The following is a 21804-nucleotide window of genomic DNA, read 5'->3' on the forward strand; positions in this document are numbered from 1 at the left end:
TGCTCTTCCACTAACTCACTCTTTCCCTACTATTTCCCTAATTATTTTCCCTAGGGCTTTCCATAGGTGAATAAAGATATCCCACTGAACTATTCCCTAACATCACAGAATGATAGATTCTTAGTGTTGGAATGACTTCAGAGATCATTTGAACCAGCTCCCACCTTAATCCCTTTTACATCATTAGCATATATTCATCCAGCCTCTATTTAATGGCTTGTGGGAAGGCAAATTCAATATCTGCATTTTACTTTAAGATGGATTCAACTATTAGAAATTTTGTAGTTGTATCAAGCCCCTTACCTCCACTCTTTGTTTCTAGTTGTACTCTCTAGGAGCCAGCAGAACAAGACTATTTCAATTTTGACATGTGATTACTGCAAATACTTTCAAATACCTGAAGAAAGTTGTCACCCTCCATACCCTTCCCCCACCCCTTGCACATATACATGTTTAATTTTTTGTTTCCATATCATAGATTCTTTCAACCAGTCTTAACTGAATTTTCTTAAATTTCTTGGTTACTCTCCTAAGTATGCACTTCATCTGACCAGTGTCCTTTGTATTATGTGCTGTCTAAAATTGAATATGGTACTCCAGATGTAATTTGACCAAGATAGACTTAAACAGGATTCTATCCCCTCTCATTTTTGACAGTATACCTCTACCAAGATAGCTGAAGATAACATTAACTTATTTTTTGCTGCTTTGTCACATTTGATTCACAAAGAGTTAAAAACTCTAAAATCTCCCATTTGATTCACGTGGAGCTAAAAAGTAAAAAAAAAAAAATCAGCCTTTTCATAAGAATAGTGGCCTTGTTATGACTCTTGGTAAAGGGTAGGGCCTGGCTCAGACTGGTATTCTGGCAGTTTGTGGGAGTAAAATGGAGTCTGATAATGGAATAAAACGAGACACCCATAGCATATTTAACAGTAAACAAAAGGATGTTTACTTAGCCATGACCTTTAAAGAGTACTCAAAGATACAGAACTTAATACAGGTAGAACTGACTTGTTTCAGTTCTGTACTAAAATTAATCTGGTCAGCAGGATAAAGTATGGTGATTCTTGGTGGACTTGGAACATCTGTTAAATATGAAGATTCCCCATTTCCACATGGACCGGAACTTAAGGTGACCAGGGAGCAAACAATACCAACATGGCCTGAAGTTACTGTAAAACTGATTAAAGGTGATGGTTTTGAACCGATGTCTCCTTGACCAATCCAGTCTTGGGGATAACTTCCTTGCCTTTTAGGAAAAGAAATATTGTAACTCTAAATGTAGGTTGGATGTGAAAACTTGACAGATACCAATTCTGTCACACCTTCCCATCCTGTATTTGTGACATTTGGAGGCAGAGGGGCTTGAGTATAAGATTTTGCTTTAGCCTTATTAAATTTCCTTTTCTTCTATTCAGGTCATGATCCTTGTTCAGCCTGTGACAATGCCTACTTTATTAACATTGGAGCAAGGTTCTTATTGTGACCAAGTATTGAAGTCTATGCAAGAAACACAGTTTGGCCAAACAAAAGGCAAATTTATTAAAAAGTTATGTAAACTATTCTGAAGGTGAAAATAAGATTAATTTATTTGGAGTAAAGGTGTAGGTCAGTCCCTGTTTGATCCAAATCTCGTTGCTCAAGTTTTGTTTTATGATTATTGAGAAACTAATTATCAGACCCCAGTAATATCTACAGGGCTGTTGTTGCAGCACACTTATTTATTGAATTATAGCTTGTTTTACCCTGAACTGTTTCACCAATATTAAAAGATAACATTGACATATTTTTACCTGACTAGATTTAATTTGCTTGATTATTGCTCCCTCAGGAAATATTACAGTGATTATAATTATTATTTCCCCAAATTATCTGATAGAATTGTCTAAGAATTGCTTAGTTGTGGGCCTGGAACAGAAAATGATTATTTGGAGAAAATCTACTTATAATACAGTTTGCAACTACATTGTGCCATTTGCTTTAGGAGAACATAGATAAACTGATTTGCAAGTAAAATATCTTATAATACTAATATTAGTGCCATTTTTTTATGACTTGTAACATTCTAATATTATTTTAGGGACCACTTGAATTGTAAAATTACTCAGGTTATCTAGTAAAGCAATCTTGAAAAAAATTGCATGAGCTGAGGGAAAAGCATAAGCAAAGATGTTAATAATGGCATGTTACTATTATATTTTTAATTTGCGTAACCACTGCTACTTAGTATAACTTATGGCAATGGTATACTTGTAAATGCAAATATTAAAATATTTTATAATTTTATACTTTATATACTTGCATATTCACATACTGTGTATGTAGATTTCATCTCTTCTTGTTTCTCATGTTGACATTTGGGAATAAATTGATCTAAGCTGTGAAAGTGAATTTTTAATCCATGTATGTCTTAAATGAATCATGCTCACAGTAACCCTGATCCATTGTAATTAGAACTATAAGATTGATACATTCCTTGTAAGTGGTTCTCATTCATGACATTCATCTTTGACTATGCCTATTTTGCTTCTGATGAAGCATTTTTTATTTTGAGAATTCAATCTTATTTTCATTTTGTCTTTCTTTTAGCAAATACTGCTACTACTTCCCCACCCCTGCATGATGCATAAGAAGCCCAAGGTGAGGACTTGAATAGAAACTTTTAGCCATGTTTAACTTAGAAGACTTTTGTCCAAATCAAAGTCATTAACACTCAAGACTGTTAAAAAAATGGCACTGTAGATGTGAGATGGAAACTTATTCTCCACTTTAAGTGAGGACAAGGCCATTATATGTCTAATATGTTAAATATTCTGATTAAGGAATAAACTTAACTTAATTTGATAGCAATTTAGAAATTTATAGGTATTTTTTCTAGAATGGGTTTATATATTTGTATGAGTCTATGTACTCAAACATATGCTTAATAAATACTCTATCTCCTTCTGTAGACTATGTTATATGAGAGTTATATTTTATATCTATGAGAATAAGTTACAAGGAAGGTGTTGACCTGCATTGGTAGATAGAATATTGTGTAATAGGAACTTGGAGTTAGTTTGTGAAGGAAACCTTCAAATGCCAAATAGAGGAGTTTTTGTTTGTTCCTAGTGGTAATTGAAAGTTACTGATGTTAATTCAGTAAGTTATTGCTAATAGCAGACCAGAACTTTGATACCATCCCATTGGTAGCTGTGTGGGGGATTGCAGTGTGACACTTGATAGTGATGATAGTCTGAAGAAAAGTGTAGTGTATATGGGTGGAAAGAAGGGAACAGAAACATCAAATGTAGAAGTAGAAATAAGAACATTTTGCAAACCAATTGGATTTGTGTGATAAGTGACATTCAGGTTGTTGCTCAGTGTGATTAGATGTTTGGTGGTATCTTTGATAGTTCAGAAGATTTCTGCCTGGCGAGGGAGTAGGTGTGGGGAGAATGATGAAGAATTTGCTGAAAAATATGCTTTAGGATAAGGAAATTAAAAAGGATGAAAGTTCATCCTAAGAATACTTAGAATTAAAATTGTAAAGAAAAAGAAAACAAAAACCAAATAGGCATGAAATTGAATAGATCTATTGGATTTTCTATAGTACTTTATAATTATTATTTCTAGACTGTAGTACCTCACTAATTAATATATGGAAGTAAAAAATGGTTTCTTCTAGCTAACATGTACTGAAATCCAACTGGAGTCAATATAATTTTAAAGGCACTTGGGGAACAATTTTGAATTTATCTCAAAGAGTGGAGAATTTCAGAAAAATTGGAAGATGAGAGCAAAACAGGCTTTTTTTGCCATTAAATTTCTATATATTTACAGATATATAATTTCCCATTTTTAATTGATTCTTGATTATAAAAATATTGACACAACAGAACAAAATATAGCCTTGTGAGATTTCCTCCAACAATGTAGATCTCTAATGTAAAATTATTATCACATAGGAATACATGAATAATATCCAAGTGTGGAATCAGAACCATTCACTCCATTTAGCTTTAATATATTTATCAGGTCAAAATATATCTCAGTTGCTCATTAGGTATGAACACAGTCTGGACACTTCTCTAGGTGCAATGAAAGTCTGTTCAGGATTAGATAAAGGATTTGGTGGTGCTATATAAATGATTGAAATAGAATCAAAGATTTAAGTGAATAGTAAACCATGAGAGAGAGTGTTAGCCACATTCCTAAGAAGAAATCACTTGGAGGGGAGGATAGTTTTTCTGACTTTTCCAGGCATCCCCTTGGCCTTGTTAATTAACTTCAGATGTCCAGAAGATTTTGGACTTTCTATTTTCTCATTGGTGTGTCTTCAGGGGATTTTAAGCACAGAATGGAAGGAAACTGGATTCTGGACTCTACACCCAGCATTAAAAAAAACAAAAAAAAAAAACAAAAAAAGAAAAACAAAAACAAAAAAACCCAGATGAATGAAATCATACTATACCTAATGGGAACATCTTGAGTACTTCAGTAAAAGAATTTCCAGAAGCTGTTACCCCCTTTGCCACATGAGCTCTCTAAGTCTGAGTCCGTTCTCCTGGACTTTCTGTATATATTTGTGAAATTGTGTCATAGACTATGGGGAAGGGTGGGGGCAGTGCGTGTGTGTGTGTGTGTGTGTGTGTGTGTGTGTGTGTGTGTGTTTTATGCCAATTGTTCCGAGTAGTAAAATTGTGGTTTTGATATACTTCTTTCTAAAATCTAACTCTGGCTGACATGAATATCAACTGATATTCATGGTGGGAAAAACAAATCAGTTGAAGCTTATGAGTGATAGCATTAGAAAAACACCCTGATCCCCAGTCTCTCAGAGTTAACCTTATAATATTGAGGAGATTTATTTAGTTTTGCTCTGGGGACCAAGCCTGCCTCTGTGAGTTAGAGGTTTCGAGCTTACATGGGCTACAGAAACAATCACAAAAAAACCCCAAAACAAAACAAAACAAAAACCTTTGTTCAATGATCCTCAGAGTATCTATATCAACAAAGGCATTAGAGGAAAAATATACTTTCCAAAACTGTTGGCAGCTTCTATGGAGGATATCTTCCTTGGGTAATACCCAATTGGCAGGTGGATTCTCTTCTGATAGTGCAGTTCTCTAGATGGCAGATGATACAGTATTCATTTCATCAAGAACCAGAATTCTATGGAGATTTACCAACGATATCCAAGATCTCTTTAAGAAATTGATAATCGGGAATGAGTAAAACAAGTTGCTAAAGCACATATTGAGCAGATTGTGATAGGCTTTAGTGTTTACACTCTATTTACTTAATCTAACAGTACACAGAGCTTGGAAAAGTTAGCCATGGACAATAATAATAACTAAAATATATAGAAGGGGTAGTGATAAGCATTTATTAAACACTTTACATGTGTTTTGCATTTGCAACATTTTACATATATTTTCTCATTTGATTCTCACAACAACCCTATGAAGTAATTATTATTATCACTATCTTACAGATTAGGAAACTGAGGTTCAATGAAGTTTACCCAAATAGGTGTTAGAATCAGAATTTCAATGTAGGTCTTTTTATGCATTATACCACTCTTTTCTCTGATGAGTAATGAGATAGGCACAGGATTGAATACATAAGGGAAGTCAAACCTAATTCCATTTGGGAAATTGGGTAGCATTGCTTACTACTATAAAAGCCCATCTTGGAGATAGTATGCTTGTAAATCATGAAATATCATGATATTAAAATAAGTCCCTTTATCAGATGCAAGATCAGGGCATGGATCCAAGTGAATGAGATGGGTTGCTACCATGTTACTCAGAAATGTTAAATGAAGTAGAGGAACACCTCCAACACATTGGAGGTGTCTGAGGAAGATTAATGAGGAAATACTGGCAGGGAATCCTACACAACAAGATGTGGGTGGGTTGCCCTCTGTACCAGAGAACAGAGAATGCATGCCATGAAAATACTGATCCCTGAATTATGTCAAAGTATGAATTCTTAGGCCCTTAGTCATATCTGTGTTTTAAGCTATCAATCATTTGCTAGATTTTAAAGTGGTTGAATTCAGTTTAATATTTTGTTACCTTAGTGTTATGAGAGTATTATTGCACTCAACAGTAATCAATTAATGATATTTTATACAGCTGATGTACTTTTCTTCTCTCTTTTTAATGACTCCATTTCTTTAAATCCTATACTTTCAGACAATGATCCTATTCAAAATTATCCCTGAGGAAAAAAGATAAATTCCTCTTATATTTCTGTTTTATTTCATGTATTCAACTATATCATGCCATTTAAAAATCCACATACATACTGTCAATTTAAGCTTTTTTGAGAGCAACATTGAAAATCCTCTTCTTAATTTTTAAATCCTCTTCTTATATTTTAAAAAGATGCAATACTAGAAATAAAACATTCTCTCAAATAGGAATACTTTCTAGGTGACAAGAGAAACACTGTCTTTTTTATGGATGATTTGAAGAATTTTTAATTTGTGGTATCCAGAATAAGACAGAGATTCAGAGAATAGGCAATCTACTAGTCCAGCTTTAATGGAGAAAGCTGTCCCCTTGGTTCTGGCTGGAAAGGTTGGCTAGGGCTACTGCATAACTTGGTTGGTTTTATAAGGAATAGAATTTATGGCAAAATTATATCCCTATTTTCTTAGTTGGTTTGTTACCTGGAAGAAACAAAAATTTGTTAAGTATCACATCGTTATCCTGAAAAATATCTCCATCAAAGCATCAGTCCACCTGTGTGTACGGTTTTATAGTAAGCATTTTTATTGCACAAAGCAACATGTCAGTGCGGCCCCTGCTTTCTAGTGACTCTTAGTCTAAGACACAAAAACTAATGTATTCCATATAGGCCACACTATGCAAAGGATTGGCAGGATCCATCCTGGCTTTTGCAATATTTCAGATATGACTGCTGCAGTCAAAAGTAAAATTGTATCCCATTGAATGTTTCTTATTCACATCTCCTCCTTTTCTTTCTCCTCTCTTCTCTTCCTTTTCTTTGCTTCCTTTTATCCTTTCATTTTCTTCTTCCTTCTCCTTTTCCTTCTTATCTTCTCCTTTGCCTTTTTTCTGCTCTTCCTTTCCATCTCTTCTCCTCTAACTTTTCCTTCTCCTTCTTCTAACTTATTCTTATCCTCCCCTCTCCTCCTTCCCCTTATTATCTCCATCTACGCTTGTCTTTATCCTCTTTGCTTCTTTATCTTCCTCCTTCTCTTCAAAAAAAAACATTAAACAGATGTGATATTTTCTACATATGTTTACAGATATTAAATAGACATATTTAGACCTATGTATAGACATATAATATATATTTCTATATGTATATGCATATGTAAAATAAATACATAAACATATAGACAAAAAATAAACAATACAGACAGACAAACAAATGTGGTGGAATGTATAAGGTATCCCAAAGCAAACCAAGATGATTAAAGTTAGATTTTTAAGAAATATACAGGAACAAAGTGTGGTGTTTGGGACTGAATTTCAAGATGATGATGATGATAGTTGAGGCATATAAATAACCCTTTAAGGTTTACGAAATGCTTTATACATCAATTAATCCATCGGTCAATAAGCATTTATTAAGTGACTATGCTATGCCCAGAACTGTTCTAGTACTAGAAAACAAAGGAGACAATCCCTACTCTGGTGAAGCTTACTGTTTTAAAAAAAGTATTTATTTTATTTATGGAATAAAACAATCATTTCCCTAACATAGTATAATGAAAAAGGTAATTGCTCATTAAATTTCAAATCTATTGTGTACAACTTGCTATTCCTTTGAAATATATAATAAAGTTGTTGGATAAATTTCTGTTTTTAAATTTTCACCACCCCATCCCACCTCACCTTGTAGAGGGCTACCATTAGACGTAAATATGTATGTATGTGTGTGTGTGTGTGTGTGTGTGTGTATGTATATATATATATGTACAATCATTCTATTTATACTTCTATTTATCTGTTCTTTCTCTGGATGCAGGTAATGTCTTCCTTTATATATCCTTATTCATTCAAAGTTGTTCTTAAAACAATTTTGCAGTTACTATGTACAATGTTCTGGTTCTGCTCATTTCTCATTTCACTATTTAGTGCATGTCTGTTTCTCTAAGATTACTCAGCTTACCATTTCTTATATCATTGAATCTTATTTTTATAGGGAAGAGTATACAAAAATATATACAAGTGTAGCTATACATACATGCACATATAATACGTATATGTATATACACATATGTGTGCATTTATAATATGCACATGCACATATGAAGACAGGGCCTCAGTTAATAAAGAATAGAAAGAAAGAATGCATTACAGTTCTCCCTGATGGTCAATGTAAAAATGTGGAGGTAGGAAAGGGTGTATCATGTGTGAAAGAGAGACTTGAATCCAAGTCTTCCAATTCCACAATAAGTACTTTTTCTACCAACTCACCATAAAGAGAGTCTGGGTAACCACACTGCCAGGTACACATGAACAACACTACTGGGCTCAAAGTGAGAGTTTAATTAATGCTTTTTGACCAATTTGAGCGTTTTTGACCCAAATAGATGTTTCAGCTTAACAGCTTTGAACCCAAAGAGATTCACTCTGGGACCATATAGCACATCTTGCATTCAATTATAGGTTTACATTGACCAATATTGTTGCGTGTTTTTGTTGCGTATTGCATTGGTTTGGTTTGTGTTATTTTAAAAGTTATACAGTTGAGTAATTTAGAAAAGGGTACATTCAGTTATGTAGTCTTAAATGTCATGAAAGCAACAAATCCTCCTAGGAAGAAATTTCCCTCCATGGTATAGTATTGCCCAATTAGGTGTATTATCGCCATCATTCATGGCCTTAAACTCCTCAGGGCAGAGATTTTGTTATTGGCTTGGCACAACTTTATTTATCATACTGCACTGGATACATTTATGGTGCCAAATAAATGTTAAATAATAATTACAGGAATTTTATGTCTTCCTCTGAAGCATCCTTCATAGACTACTATAGGAGATAGCATACTAGACTTGTGGCCATCCCATTTTGTTACTGGTGTTCTCTATTCAAAAACATAGATATTATCTGATTTGATAATAATCTAAATGTGTCATAGTTATAGCAACATACATTTTCGAAACTGGTGGCGTGTCAGTTATAAGACCCTGTAGGCGCCAAGCAGTTTCCTCATAGAGGTTGCTCACTAAGTCATACTCTTTTTGCCTTCTCTTTGGAGTGCAACAAGTTGCTGTACTAATCAATCATCTAATAAACTCAGAGAATATGTTTCATATTCTTTAAGCCCTCTATGAAATTGGTTGAGGTTTTCCTTTGGTCCTTTCTCTTTCTCTCTCATTTCTTTTTTTTTTTTTTCTACTTTTTCATACTAGGTATTCACTATGAAAGTCTGAATTATATGATGATGTAATCTTGAATGGCTGAGAAATAATCTTTTAAACAGAGACTAAACAGAGAAATGACATCATTTCCTCACTTCCTTTCCCTAAAAATTATAACAGCCGTAAAACAACCTCAATTCATTTCACTTGACTAGACATTCATTGGAGGCACTATGCTGGAGGATAGGGATAAAAAGACAGTGAATCAGTCCCTGCCCTGAAGGAGTTTACATTCTAGGAGGGGATGAGCAGATGAGAAAACATAAGATAACTTGAGGAAGAAGAAAAGATTACAAACTAGGATGATTCAGGAAAGACTTCCTGTAATATATGGTCACATATATGGACATAGGAGGGAAAGAAAGATATACAAGTGAGGTTAGAATGCATTGCAGGTCTGTGTGAAAACATAGAGGACTGAGATTGAATTCCATGTGGTGGAAGGATTTGAGGGGGTTAAAGAGAGGGTAAAAGGAAGGGTTTAGCTTGACTGAAATTTAAACTGACTGAATAAGAGTAATGTGAAATAAGCCATAGAAGGCTGAAGCCAGATTATTCAGGACATTAACTATCCAACTGAAGATTTTATATTTTATCCCAGAAACAAAAAGAAAACACTGAAAGCTTTTGAGTGGGGGTGGGTGGGATGTGGAGGTTGACATGGTCAGACTAGCTATTTGGAAGATGGATCAGAGAGGGGAGCAGTCAGCCAAAAGGGAACCAATTAGGAGACTATTAAGATGATCCAGGAGGGAAGAGATGAGGGCCTAAACTAAGGTGCTGGCATTTGAGTGGAGAGAAAGGGATGGATGTAAGATTGTGTGATAATAAAACTGACAAGACTTAGTAGCTAATTGGATAAGGGGGTAAGGGAGAACAAAGGGTCAAGAATACAGAAAGGACTGAAAGTTGTGTTTTATAGAAAAAAGGGAAATAGGAGGGTGGTAGATTCAAGAAGAAATATATTAAGTTCTGGTTTAGACATAACGAGTTTGAAATGCCAATGGGACTTTCTGATGATGATGATGATGCCCACAAATGGTGATAAAGAATTTGAGTTTAAAGATTTGAGATCAGTTGTGTGATGAGGAATTTGAGCTTAAAGATTTGAGATCAAAAAGAGTGCAGGCGAACTCCAGCAGTTTATTTAGCACAGTACCTGGCAAATATTGGGTGGGAAGAGAGAGGAAAGTATGGAATTAAGAATATTAATTAGAGGGCTGACTTTGCCAAAGATATCTTCATCAAAGACCAGAGCAAAGGAAGAAAGAATGGGGGAGAGGGTGATGGGGTAGAAGAATTGGGTAGAGGGAACTTGTGTAGGGCAGATTTTATTTTCCTAGTGAAAAAAAGGCTAGGTTTTCTGCTGAGATGAGGAAAGGGAGGTATAAAAGGAATGAGAGGAAAAAGGAAAATTTGGAGCAATAGTTGTGGGCAGCATAATAGAGAGTTAGAGACACAAAATGATTGCTACACAGAAGTGCAGACCTGACTGAGATTTGATAACAACCATTGGTACTCAACAATGCAGTTGAAGTTGTCCTACTTGTTCCATCATATTCATAAGAAACACTAATGGTAACCCAGGGTTGGGATTTTGGAAGTATTGATTAACAATAGAACAAGGGCCTAAAGGCTTCAATACTAAAGGATTATGTATCCAAGTTGTATCCAGTAATTTGGCTATAAGTAGAATATATTAATATATGTTCATTTCATGTACTGTTCTTTTTTTTCAGGCTTGTTGGTCCAAATAAACATAAGCAGTTTTTTGAGTTCTTCTGGTTCTGCTTACCTTACTCCTATCAGTTCACCCAAGTCTTCCCAGGTATCTCTGAAAACATTCATTTCATCTCTTATAGTACAATAGTAGTCCATCACAATCATATGCCGTAAATTGTTTAGCCATTTCCCACCTCATGGTACCTCTCACATTTCAGTTATTTAACTCTATAAAAAGAACTGTTATAAAAAAAATTTGTACATATGGGCCCTTTTCTTTTCTGATGATTTCTTTGGGGTTATAGACCTAGTAATGATATCACTGGTTCAAAGGGTATAGGCATTTTAATAACTTTTGGACATAGTTTCAAATTGCTTTGTAGAATTCTTGTATCAGTTTACAGTTTCACCAGTAGCTGTAGAAAAATTCTTAACTTCATATAGGAATAACAGAGAAAAAAAAAGGCACTTAGTAATGAAAAGTAAACTCATGCTTCCTTTAGTTCCTTAAGACAACATTTTCTTGGGTTGTCTCAATTGAAGGCCTATTAATGGCAGACTTCTAGAAGCTTCTCCACTTTGACAGTATTTATAGATTCATTTTCTAATTCTCTGAAAAAGGAGAGTTGAGTTGTTTTAAGAAGACAGTACTCATGAGAGGGAGAAAAATTAGTGAACTGGAGAGAGGGAGAAAAGGAAAGAGGGAAAGAAGGAAGAGGAGCGAGGGAGAGGGAGAGGAAGAGGAGCGAGGGAGAGGGAGAGGGAGAGGGAGAGAGAGAAAGGAGAGAGGAAGGAGACTTCTGTTTGGATGATGGAAAAACCTTGAACACATTCACAGATGGTCTGTCTATCAGGGGAGCCCCATCATCTAGTTACAGCAATTCATGCACTAATGTGAACAGAGCTTTTGATTTCATGGTTTAAAATAAAATGACCCAAATATAATTACTAAGGCTTATTAATTTATTTGTTCTGGGTCAGTAAGCCTTCATTGGCTGTAGGTACTTTTTATAGAAGGGCAATGAGGATGAGAGTTTTCCATTTATTATAGCTTGAATCCTCTATGAAAATTGGATGAAACAACCCCTAAACTGACTCAGTGTCTTAGTGATTATGCCTTATTAAGGAATATTTAATATCCAATTTCAAAGCATTAGTTTAATTTTGCAGAAAAAATATCAAAGCCATATTACACAATTCATTGCCATTATAATTCATTAGTTGACATGTGAGAAACAGATCCATGATCTTAATCTAGTTGGTAATAGACAGATATGCACAACACATGAAAGAACCCCATAAGCCTTTGCACTTTTGGCTGTAGTACATGAGACAGAAGTGAACGAATGAAAGGAGAAAGGTCTTTAAGATCTGGACCATTGTAAACAGAGAAAAGTTTTGAGAAGACACCATGAGCCTCCATCTTAAGCCAAGTCTAGAAAGGTACTTTGGGCTAGAATTAAAATTTTACTTCCAAGTTATAGCTAAGAATTATTGGTAAGAAAAATATTGCTGCAAAGTATGTGCCTAAGTAGATTTTCTTTAAATCTAAAGACGGTGAATTGCAGTAAGAGGGGTAGGTGTATCAGCTAATGGGCTTTATATTCTCCTAATTGTGGCCTTTCTTATCATTAAAATAGACAATCCCATTAAATTTAAAAGTTGAAGGAGAACCAATCTAAGATGGACACTACCTAACTTGCATTTGGGCACTTTAAGCCTGTGATACTGATGAAGTTTCTAATTATAAAACCATTTTCCTTCCCTATACCCTTTATCCCTGAGGAATTAATATTATTACAATTTTCAACTCAACCTTAGGATGATTTTTTTTTTTGCCCCAAGAGGCATAATTTAAACATGCTTCAGAAGTATTTGTGATAAAATGAAATGGTTAGCAATATTTAAGTATGGGAGAACATCACTGATTAAAACCTTCAGTAAGATATGTGCATAGAGCAGTTTTGACCAGAAAAAAGAGAAAGCACGTTAAGGTTTAGAAAAAAATATGAATATATTTGATTCTTTGATAACTATATGATTTTGTTTCCCTCATTCAAGCCCTGAATACTTTCTCACCCACTGCAATTCTTGTCTGTCTAACCACAAATCTTCAGTTAAGTTCTCCACCAAGCATACTGGATTCCTTCACCTCATTATTTAATGTCCCAGGAGTGTCGCTGCTCCACTTCGGTTGTCCAGCTGTTTCATTCTTGCTATATAAGCAATCTACTCCTTTTCCCACTCATACATTCAACTTCATTCTAGTCAACAAATATTCATCAAGTTCCTATTATATGTAAGGTCCCATACTAGTCATGCAGGTAGCTGAACTGGGATTTGTACCCACCCACATTCTCTAAGTTCAGATCCAGCCATCTTATCCACCATACTGTGCTAGTATTTCATGAGTGAGATACCATCTCGAGGAATTTATTTAGAATAAAGAGTCAGTCTGCTTTTATGGTGTCATTGAAAGTCCTTCAAAATTTCCCCAAAATAGATTCAGACTGACCTTGACCTTGTATTCTATTCTGATTTTGTTCTAAAATATGAGGCTTTTTCTTTCTTTTGTTCAGAATCTCTATAATCAATGATATTCTTCCATACTACTTAGCTGCAATGCCTATTGAGTCAGATTAATCTTCTCTCTCAAACTTGCATTGCAGTTGCCCTGGTCTCCCTTGCCTATATATGTATAATCTGTCCATTGGTTTTAAAGTCTAATTTTCCCTTTGCACTGCCAATCTCCTCCTCCCATAGGACTAACATCATTATAGCCTTCAACTCTACTTTAGAATCATTTTTTTACCCCAAGGAGAATAATTTAAGTATGCCTTAGAAATATACGTGCCTCTTGGCAGTCAGGAAAGGATGGTCAAGAGGTGTAGAGTGGGACATATATCTTCAGTAAAAGCCAATGTGTGAATTTCCTTAGTTTAGATATTTATTGGTTACAAAAAAGAGGGGCGAGGGATAGAGAGCTGTATGGGAAGAATGGGTAGGTTTTAATAGTAATGACAAAGAAAGAAAAGAACATTCATTAAACATTAAAATGGACAAAAATGTATAGAAGGAAAGTAGAAAGAGGACACAGAAAAACAGTTGCATGGAAAATATTGTTTTAAATTTAATATGTGCTTAAAAAAACAAATTCTACAGGATAGAAGCTCATTGTTTCATATACACTCCTCTTTTTTTTTATCTGTAGACTTGTTTATGTGTGTGTTGGATCTAGAGTCAGTAAGATCTGGAGTTCAAGCTGGATCTCAGACAGTAGTTAACTGACACTACCTACCTTAACCTCTCTCTACCTCTGTTCTTCCTATAAAAAGAGAGTAATAATAGCCCCTACCTCTCAAGGTTGTTGTAAGGATTAAATGGGAGAAGATGTACAAAGTGCCTTTGTAAATCTTAAAGAACTTTATAAATACCATTATTACTATTTATTTTTGTGGTAAAGAGAAATGACTAGCAACATATAAGTGTGAAAGAACATCAATGATTAGAAATACTTAAGTTAAAAAAATGCACATAGCAGAAAAGATGTCTAGAGTTATAGAGATGTAGCTATTTTTGTATCTACATCTGTCTATGTCTATATATTCATATATAGCCTATATGCATTTTTCTATCATCTATTTATTGATCTATCTATATTTTTACACAAAAAAATCTGACTTGAATAGGAATTTCAAGTTATATATGTATGTATACGCATGTGCATATATGCCAAAATACATATAAGCACACACATGATATATGTATCATATACACATATGTGTGCACACATATGTAATACTTGAATTTGAATATATATAATATTTGAAATCAATGGTTTACAGAATTTGAGAAGAAGAAAGGACCTTAGTTTCTTGGTAGTCCAATCTATACATTCAAGGAATCCCTATTATAACATACTAGACCAAAGGTGCTCTAAGTAGGCAATTACCCTTCTAAGATATGTCATAGACTGGGCAATATCCATACTTTGTTTTGCCAGTGTGGATAACCAACCAATCTCTTTTCCTTTTCTATGGATTTCATTAAGGAAGCTTTGTTTTTATGTTTAGGGACCCTCTGTTAATCAGTACAGTGTCATTTATGGACAGGAACATTTGAAGAGTCCCGTTATCAATAGAGAATTATTTTTTTGGGTTGTTCTATCTAGGATACCTTCTGTTATAACTTCTCTTATGAGGGTAGTTAAGTGATGCAATAGATAGCATGCAGGATGATGAAGACATCAGGCAGATGTGAGTTCAAATACTGTCTCAATATACTTCTTAGATTTATGATCTTGGACAAGTCTCTCTGTCTCTCTGTTTCCTCACCTATAGAATGGGGATGATAAAAGCTCCTATCTCATAGACTAGCAAGAATCAAATGAGATAGCATATACAAAGTTTTTGTAAACTTTAGAGCACTATATAAAGTCTGTCTATTTTTGTTTTTATTATTATCCTGATAAACACTTGACCTCAAGGATTCTTAATCTTTTTTTTTCCTTTTGTGCCATGGACACCTTTTGCAATCTAATGATCATATTCCCTTTCTCAAAGTAATGTTTTTAAAGGCATAAAATAATTATATAGGATTATAAAGAAAACCAGTTATATTGAAAGTCATGAAAATCATATATTCTAAATTTCATTAATCCCTGCCTTAGTGTATATCTCATTTGCATAAATATTTTGTTCTATTGCTTGCTTCATCATAGAGTGGTGTTAATCTCTTATCTTCATGCAGGTTCTAACAGGATTTGCAAAGCTTCTGAGACCTTGAATGTGAACGTAGCAGCAAACTATGTGTTAGGCATATTGGACTATGCTAACTGTGCAGGAAGAGGTTAATCACCAGAAGTTTGAGAACCAAGTGGCAACTGTTGTTGTTTTTGGCAATGATGCTTTCTGAAATAGAACAGTAAAACAAAGCAAAACAAAACTTGAGTACTTTATTTTAGGTATACATACTTTGGAGACTCTTTCTGCTGTGGTACATTAATTGACCTCTTTCTGACATAGCACTATCTCCAATACTGGGCTGTCTCTCCAAGCCTCAGTTTCCAGATCTGTAAAATGAGAATAATAAAACAAACACTGTGAGCTTCACAGGGTTGTTGTGAGAAAAGTCCTTTCGTAAATTATCAAGTGCAACATAGATGTGTCTGATTACTATTATCAATTGCTTGGATTTTTATAAAAGTTTCTCTGTGCTGTATGTTTCAATAAATTCAATCAAAGTTCCCCCAGAGTGAACATTCTAGAAGCCAAATTTCTTTTTTTGTTTGTTTGTTTATTTATTTATTTATTTAATTTATTTAACATTCATTTTAACAAAATTTTGGGTTCCAAATTTTCTCCTCTTTTATCCCCTCCCCCCCAGACACCAAGCATTCTAATTGCTCCTATCACCAATCTGCCCTCTCTTCTATCATCCCTCTCTGCCCTTGTCTCCATCTTCTCTTTTGTCCTGTAGGGCCAGATAACTTTCTGTACCCCTTTACCTGTATTTCTTATTTCCTAGTGGCAAGAACATTACTCAACAGTTGTTCCTAACACTTTGAGTTCTAGCTTCTTTACCTCCCTCCCTCCCCACCCCTTCCCTTTGGAAGGCAAGCAATTCAACATATGCCAAATCTGTGTAGTTTTGCAAATGACTAGAAGTCAAATTTCTGAAGACAATTTTCTTTTCCTCTAAACCAACCGCTAGGGTATGAATGTCAGAAAAAATGATTGACAACTTTCAGTCATGTGCAAGATTATTTATTGAAACTTTTCTACTCTATACCATAGTTAACAAAAAAAAAATGGTGAGGTACATAGGTTTGAGAAAGGAAGAAAGTTTTTCTATTAGTTTAAATGACTATTTTACTCTTTTTACAGGATTTGGATCATTACGCACAGCAGTAACACTTTCTTTATATTGGAATAAAGATGACCCATTTGTCTTATGTAGTAAAAATGAACCTTGTGGATTATTCTCATATTTCAACCCATAGGGTCATAGCATCCTGGACACTTTAAAAGGCTAGGTAACCAATGCTATGAAAAGAACAAGGGAAGCTTAGGAAGTGTTAGGCTTAGAGCAATTTGGCTCATGTTCTCAACCCTTTTCTTTACATTGACTTTATATTAGTTGGTATAAAGAGCATGTTTCAAATCTTCTTCCCACCTTTAAAACTTGGATATATCAGCTTGTCTCTTGGTTAGTGTAATATGCTACCTTCTTAAACCTTCATTTAAGCTCCAGCAATTTGCAGTTTTATTGGCAGCATATTCTTCTATCTTTAAAAGTTGATTGGATTATTCAGCTCTCATTGATGTAGACCTTACAATATATGGACTAAATTTCTCATTCTGGGATATTAAGGACAGGTTGTCATGACTGACCATTTGCAGGTCAATGGCAAAATGATGAATTCATTGGGAAAAATGAATTGACCAATTTTTGGCTGGATTCTGTGTACTTTATTTTTGCTCATATCATCCTTATGAAAAAGGAAGAAAAATAAAAGGCTTTTTCCCCCTTGCTTCCCCCCTGCCCTTCCGGAATGGCAAAAAACAAACCTTTTCATGATTTTAAGAGAAATTCCATTAGGTTATAGGTATTCACAATCATGTTACATAAACAAACAATAAAGCAGACACTACAACTTTTAAGAGATTTATTAGTCATTTTTAGATTCTCTTAGAATTCTTAAGATTCTCTTAAAACCAAATGGTGGGGAGAATGGTAAACAAGGAATCAAACCAAAGAAAGTAGTTGATTTCAAAGAACGTGCATAATACATTCTGGATAAAGATGGGTCAAGTCTGCTGGGACTGCTGGAATTCCAAAAGTAATTGGTTACTGTTGGTATCTTTGGTGCAGTGGTATGACTGACAGCAAAGCAGAGATGCCCAAGTGGTGTTGGGATCAGAATGGCTATGTTAATTCAGTGCTGTACAGAACTAGAGGTTAATTGGGAACGTGTGATCAAGGACAGATGAAGAGTCAGGAGTTCAAGACTAAGACTCAGAAGCAAACTATTCTCATTCATAGAGCAGGATTCTGGAACCTTGTTAAGTTATGTTTTAAAGAGTCTACTAGTTGCCAGACACTCAACTAAACATAGAGGATAGGCAAAAGCCTATCCCTGACCTCAAGTAACTAGTAATCTAATGGAGGATGATATGCAAACAACTATGTGCAAAGAATATATATACAGGGCATATTGGAGGTGATCTCAGAGAGAAGAGATCAGAGTTAACAGGGACTAAGAAAGGTTTCTTGCAGAAAGTTGAATTTTAACTGAGATTTGAAAAAAGCAATAGGTGATTACATTTTTGATCATAGTAATGTGTGTAATAACTTCCTCTGTGAGTAGGGAAGAAAAAGCTCCATTGGTGGATAAAGTACCATGAGCAGTAAAATCATGAAACCTTGAAACCATCCTTAAAGATGGCTTAGGAAAGTACTGTAGGTCATTTCAACCCTGTCATTTTACAGGTGAGGAAATGAAGCCTCAGCGAGATCAAGAGATCTACCTGTTTGTCAAAGGTAGCAACAATGTTATGAAATAGAAGGAGTACAGTGGAACCATATGTTTGAATTCATCTCTAGTCTTGAAGTCATATATGATCCTTTGCAAGTCACTTGAACCTGATTGTGCTAGATGGGGATAGGGCTAGATAGGGGATGGGACAGAGGGGTTGGCTGATTTCTAGGGTAATTTTATCCTCTACCCACAGGACTGTATAACTCTCCTTGAATCTGAAAGGCAGAGGCCTTTTTTTTTTTTTTTTTAATTGCGTAGATCTTATCCTGAAAATTTTGGCTAGGTTAGTGTACAGACAGAAAGAAACCTGCATAGGAGTTTGGGTCATATCTGTGTGAGTTGTGGGGAGAGAAGGGAGGATGGCAGGTATACACTAAAGGCATCAGTCACTGCCTTGGGACCAAACTACTCCTTCTTTAAAGGCTTTTTTCTAAGATTTTTTCCCCCTCTTCTGTAAAATGGTGATGACAGCACCTGCCTGCACACCTTACATAGTCATTGTGAGGTCCCAAAGAGAGTGTCTGTCTTTAGAAATGTATGAAAGATATAAATTCTTGTTGATTGGTTGAACTTCACTGGTTCCCTCCATTCCTCCCTCTCTCCCTCTGCCACCACAGCCAAATCCCCTTTGAGAACAATTTAGGTAGGTTGCATGTAGATGAAGTGCATTTTCTGCTGTTGGAAATTGTGGGAGGAAAAAAGAGGCTAATTTCTCCTTATTAAATCTACAGGAGGTTCCTCCCTGCAGACTTTAGACAACCCACATCCCTTGCTTAGGGAAAGGGGAGCGTATCTTGTTTAGTATAGCCATATTGTTTAGAGTTATACCCAAAAGGAAGTTACATGTGGAGAATAGATCCCATTGCCATAATACAGTTATATCTGCTTTTACTCTGTAAGATTTTTGACTCATTTATACCAAACTCCATCTCTTTTTAGCTTTTCATTACTGACTTTCCTATTTTGATCCTGACTATGCTTGGATAACTGATGAATCCTGAGTACCCTGTGACCAAACATTTCAGACTCAGTCATTAAGTTGCTTGATTGTACTGCATGTAGGTCTAGTTAATAGGTTAACTCAGAGGGTGGGTACATCTGGTTGTATACATTTACTGTATACTGGTTGTATACATTTGCTAATTTGTTGAGCCCTCCAAGTACCAGTAAGCTCTGTGGATAACCTAAGAAAGGAACAAGTATTAGAAGATATATCTAAATGATGGTCTCCAAAGATTTTGAGAGAAGATATTCCTGTACAAATGGTTATGAGTGGCAGAAGCCAAAATAACTCTTTTAAGGCAACATTTTCTCTAGAACAGTTCATTCTTACAGGCTGAGAAGTTCTTTGCCACATAAAAAGCAGTCAATCTCAACAAGTACTTTTTAAGCACGTGCTGCATACACACTACAAAAGCAGTCACAGGGGAGCATACGAGGAAAATTCCAAGACCCTTTCTATTCCCCTCAAAGAGAAAGATGCAGGATAAATTAGAGGAATATAAGGCAGTGAAGCAAGGCAGCCAGTTGTTGCAGCAATCCTGTGTGAAGTGAAGGAGAACTTGAAAAACTAGGATAATAATAGGAAATGTAGAGGAAGGAATAAATAGAAGAGAGGGAGACCATGCTATTTGGTGAAGATTTCTTCAGAAAGGCAAATAATTTGCTTTCTAAGTTTGAAGTTTTTTAAGTGAGTTCTTTTTTATAAAACAGAATTCATCCATAAAGTTAAATAAAATAATCACAGCAAAAATAACTCCTATTTGAAATATGTTACAATTTATTGATTGTTTTTCTTTCAACAATTTTGTAGATTAGGTTTGACTGCAAGTGCTTGGGCAAAGTGAGTGAGAGAATGGTGGTACCATTAACAGGGAATTTTAGTGGAGCGAGCTGCTTGGGGGGCAGGGCAAGATGAGCTTAGTTTGGGACATGTTGATTCCCAAATAATGGTATAGATGCTTGGTACTTATCTGAAGATGTGGGGCTTAAGCAACACAATAGGACTGGAGTTGAATAAAAATGTAATAATAAGGTGGGAAACCAGAGCCCAGAGAATTGTACAGCAAAAGTAACTCTTCTCCACCCTCTGCCCCACATATAAATAAATACTGGTTTTTGTTTGTTTTTAGATGAAAACTCAAATCCCCAGACGCTTTGTGGGAAACAGATGCTAAATAAAGCACATATGTCTGTCCTCATACTGACAAGATCAATTTTAGTCTTTAGTTTTAACTAATTTTCCAGTATTGGTGTCCCAGCAAATTTCAAGCCCCATTACAGAGAGAAGTAAGGCTGCAGTTACACAACAGTTTCTCAGACTTGGGTCAGACACTTCTGCAAAGGCAGTTATGTTCTTAGAGGGACTAAGGTTAAATGTGGCTCTTGCTATCTTTCCTCCTTTTCCTATATTTTTTGCTGTTTGCTACTGCAGAGTCCTCTACCTCCTTCTTGAGGGAATCAACATTTTTTTTTTAACCTTCATGGCATGAAAAGACCCCTGCCTGGAATGGTATGTTTTGGGGGATGAGGATAGTATTGCTGACAGGTGTAGATAGGAGGCTGCTAACTCTGAGCCCTTTGCCACCATAATCAACTGGGTCAGCTTTGAAGATTGGAATGTCCCTTAATCCCAGAATGCCAGATTTGGAAATAACTTCATAAGTTACTCAGTTCAGTATTAACCTAAAACATAAAACAATGATCTGAATCATAGAATCTGCTTTTTTTTTTAATAAAATGTGATGGAAATAAACATAAAGTCCTGTACATGGATAGAAAAAAAAAATCAAATGAAGTCTCGAACAAGGGAGACATAGTTAGAATTTACTAGACTCTGATCTTCATTAGGTTAGGGATCTTACATTATTTAATTATTTTCCTTATCCCACCCCAGCCTCCCCAGCGTGGCTGTACTGCATAGTTTGACAATTGGATTTGGAGTCAAGAAGAGTAGGGTTTAAATATCATTCTGAGAGTCCTAACTATGTTGCCGTGGGCAAGTCACTGAAATTTTGTCTGCCTCAGTTTCCTCAAGCATGTAGTGATGATGATTCATCTACCTCACAGGGTTGATGTGAAGATCAAATGTGATAATATTTGTAAAATGTTTAGCACAATGACTGGTATGTAGTATGGGCTTTAAAAAAAC

General features: G+C 35.2%; 1 long non-coding RNA gene across 1 annotated transcript in view; it reads left to right on the forward strand.

Annotated features, from left to right (window-relative positions):
* Nucleotides 1-16366, forward strand: part of LOC140527143 (uncharacterized) — an 85826-nt gene extending 69460 nt beyond the window's left edge. Inside the window, exons 2-4 of the long non-coding RNA XR_011974695.1 lie at nt 2593-2643; nt 11131-11219; nt 15863-16366. This is a non-coding gene — a long non-coding RNA (uncharacterized lncRNA). The remainder of the gene's footprint in view (nt 1-2592; nt 2644-11130; nt 11220-15862) is intronic.
* The last annotated feature ends 5438 nt before the right edge of the window (nt 16367-21804 follow it).

Source organism: Notamacropus eugenii, chromosome 2, assembly GCF_028372415.1.
Source record: "Notamacropus eugenii isolate mMacEug1 chromosome 2, mMacEug1.pri_v2, whole genome shotgun sequence".
NCBI lineage: Eukaryota > Metazoa > Chordata > Mammalia > Diprotodontia > Macropodidae > Notamacropus > Notamacropus eugenii.